The 3,688-nt window shown below is 36.4% G+C and overlaps 1 long non-coding RNA gene across 1 annotated transcript in view; it reads left to right on the forward strand.

Moving 5' to 3' along the window:
• The window catches only part of LOC108537910 (uncharacterized), a 5,946-nt gene extending 2,643 nt beyond the window's left edge, over nt 1-3,303 (forward strand). Inside the window, exon 3 of the long non-coding RNA XR_001887942.1 lies at nt 3,211-3,303. This is a non-coding gene — a long non-coding RNA (uncharacterized LOC108537910). The remainder of the gene's footprint in view (nt 1-3,210) is intronic.
• Nucleotides 3,304-3,688: the final 385 nt, after the last annotated feature.

A 3,688-nucleotide genomic window follows, 5' to 3' on the forward strand; every position in this document is an offset into this window, starting at 1 on the left:
TTTTTTTTTTTTTTTTTTTTTTTTGCATCACCTCCTCTGAATAACAGGTAGCTTCTATCTAGAACCCCATACTGAATGCTTGTAAGTACCTTGCAAATTATGGTAACATCTGTCTTGAATAAGTATTTGTTCATAGTGCCTTACGTTGTTGCGTCATGTTTTTTAGCCATCCAATTTCTAACTTTCTGTAACGTTTGACATGAAATATTTCCTCTAAATCTACTCACTAGAATTCAGCTTGTGAAAAAAGATTCAATAGAGCTGTAGTAATAGTGTTTTTAACATTTTAGTTAATAAGGAGTTCCAAGTTGTTTTCCTGCTTACTTTAAACATGAACTGTCATGACTTAAGTTGACTGACTTTGGAGACATTTGCATTCTAAACATACTAGACAGGAACAACTGGTTTTATTTTTAAGACACTGACATATTCTTTAAAGCTGGTTATATGTTGACCTTATTATCTAAACCTTTCTAAATGTTTTAGTGTTTCTTTTAGTCCCTCAATTATGTTGAAAATTGAAACACTTACTTTAAATTGTTTTCAAACATAACAGTGGTCAAAGGAAAATATAAGTTATAGTTTAAAAGTGAAAACGTATTAGTATAAATACTAAAGCCCTGAATTACTAAAAGCCAAGAGTGCTCAGTAGTCTCAGTAACCACATTCGAAAATTAGACAAGTGACATTCTTTGGGTTGCTCTTTGTTTCTCAGCTTTTCATCTTTAAAATGTTTGCTAAATAAGATATAACCTTTCACACTTATGTATCATTAGTGTGAGGGTTTCAAAATTCAAGAAAGAGAATAAAAGCATCAGGACAATAAAAGAGAAAGGACTTACAATAGTTAAAACAAGCTAAGATGTGTCTCCTAACACCACAGTATTCTTAACTGTCCAAGATGACTTTTGAATTTATGCAAAAATTGCAGATAGATTTAATCATTATTTTTTAATAAACCTTGTCTTAAGGATTTTTTTTACCCGCAAATTTAGAATTTCTCTTCTTGCTTTGCTGGAACCCATGATAAAAGGTGAAAAGGGAAATAATTCCTATTTGAACACACCCTGAGTATGAGATAGGATGAAGTGATACAGTAGGAAGGGTGCTGGCAGTGAGGTTAATGTCACAATTCTACCACTGATGAGCTCTATGGCCCTTGTTGGACAAGATCCTGTGCCTCTTTTTTCTCATGGGAGTTGAAGGGTTGGTCTAGTATCAGCATAATCCAATAGAAATTTCTGCAGGATGGATATTTCCTATATCTTTGCTGTCCAGTTATGGTAGCTACTAGCCACATGTGGCTGTTGAGCACTTGAAATGTAACTGGTGGAACTAAAAATTGAAGAACTCAATTTTTAATTTTGCTGTTTTAATCAATGTAAATTTAAGTAGCCAAATGTCTGGCATACTGGACATACAGACATAGTACAGTGTTTTCTAAACATAACTAATCATTAGAATTACTTCTTGGCAGCTCTTGTTAAAATATAAAACCTCTCACGTTTAACTTATTTAGTAGATCTGCAGTGGGTCCTGGGAATGGGTTTTTAATGTATATCCCAGAAAGTTTATCAGGTTGGTTAGGGGAACACTCCATTAGGCGATTTCTGAGGTCCCTTCAAGTTCTCACTTTAGCACTGATAATTTAGAATTTAGTGCAATAGAAGTGAGCTCTGGACAAAGTCGGCAAGGTAGCTCTCTAAACTGTGATTTTAGGAAAGTTGCGTAACCTCTTTGAAAGCTTCACTTGCCTCATCTGAAATACGGGGTGAACATCAGCCCTTCCTCCTGCAGTTTCTATAAACCTCCACTCAGATGTTATGCCCGCTGTTTAAAAAAATGTAAGCTGCTATAAAAGATGAGACAAATCCCAAGATAAAATGTTAAGATGTGTTCCCAGGCTTTCCTTTTTTTTCCTTTTTCACTGTGTTTAATTCCTACTACTAGTCTATTAAAACTGATTGTATACAATACTCATTAGTTTGTTCAACGTTATGACCCAATTATTTGGCCATCATTTGCAGTTTAATTGTAGGACAGGAGTGTTAAGTCCAATACTTCTTTGTATTTCTGGTGCTAAGCATAATGATTTGTATATATCATTCAATAAATATTGGTTAATATTAGCCAGATGTAGTGGCTCAAACACCTGTAACCCCAACACTTTGGGAGCCCAGGGCAGGCAGATTGCTTGAGTCCAGGAGTTCAAGATCAGCCTGGGCAACATGGTGAAACCCTGTCTCTACAAAAAAAAAAAAAAAAATTAGGTGTGGTGGCACACACCTGTAGTCCCAGCTACTCGGTGGCAGAGGTGGAAGGATTGCTTGAGTCTGGTGGGAGACCGAGGTTGAAGTGAGCCATGATTGTGCCACTGGACTCCAGCCTGGGCAACAGAATGAGACTCCATCTCAGAAAAAAAAAAAAAAAAAGTTTCTCATCATGTATTACTTTAAGACTTCTAAGCTTTCAAATTTGCTAGAGATTATTTTATACACTGGAGAAGTAGCCCCCTTGTGTATATGTATGTGTTTAACCCAACTTTGTTTAATTATTAACACCCTGTAGTTAGTATTGTTCAGGATTATATATCTTCTCAGCAACCAGTTCCAAATATATTTTTTAAAGGTAAACACCAAGAGAATGTTGTTATTTCAGATCAAGTGTTTTTAAGTTATATTAAATCAATATGACATTGAATAAGCTAAGCTGTTAAATTTATTTTCTCACTTTTTTTTTTTGAGATAGAGTCTTGCTCTGTGGCCCAGGCTGGAGTGCAGTGGCATGATCTCGGCTCACTGCAACCTCCGCCTCCCGGTTCAAGCGATTCTTTTGCCTCAGCCTCCCGAGTAGCTGGGACTACTGGCAAGTGCCACCACACCCAGTTCATTTTTGTATTTTTAATAGTGGCGGGTTTTCACCATATTGGCCAGGCTGGTCTCAAACTCCTGACCTCATGATCTGCCCACCTCAGCCTCCCGAAGTGTTGGGATTACAGGCGTGAGCCACCGCGCCTGGCCCATCTCTATATTAACATACTAATAAATGATCTTGTTTGATCATTCAGACCACATTTGCCCTATAGACCCAACTTCAGTATGAATTCTATTATTTGGGGTAGAACTGATAGCTGATAATGATCTCAGGGAACCTCTAGGCTACTGCTTGTTTCAGACTTAATTTTGATATGGTCATCTTATTTTTAATTAGCTTTCCAGGTTCGTACTTAAGGATTCATAGCTTTCTTCAGGAGAACTGAAAGTCTATTCATGTGAATTTTTTTATTTTATCATACATCCTTCCTGTGTGGTAAGTGATGTTTTTCTTACTTAGAAGAGAGGGAAACTGAGACCCAAGTAATTGCTACATCCAAGGTCATAACAGTGATAGGACTAGAAGTTGAACCCAAAGAGGTAGAAATTTGTATTTCTTGTAGATCAAAGAATGAGTTCCTTTTCTCACTGTTGCTTCAAATCTTAAATATTGCTATGTAGAATATTGTCCTCTCCTGTCATTCTCTTGGGTACTTTTCCATTTCTTTAGATGGGTTATTCAGAATATTACTGCTTTCGGTTTCCTCTTGATTGTATCATTGACATGAATTTATTCTTGCTTGCACATGGAATTTGTGGGAAATAAAAACCCAGTAATCCCAAATCCTTACCATTTATGTTCCTCATAACAGTAA

Source organism: Rhinopithecus bieti, unplaced genomic scaffold (assembly GCF_001698545.2).
Source record: "Rhinopithecus bieti isolate Rb0 unplaced genomic scaffold, ASM169854v2 scaffold_15500, whole genome shotgun sequence".
NCBI classification, from domain to species: domain Eukaryota; kingdom Metazoa; phylum Chordata; class Mammalia; order Primates; family Cercopithecidae; genus Rhinopithecus; species Rhinopithecus bieti.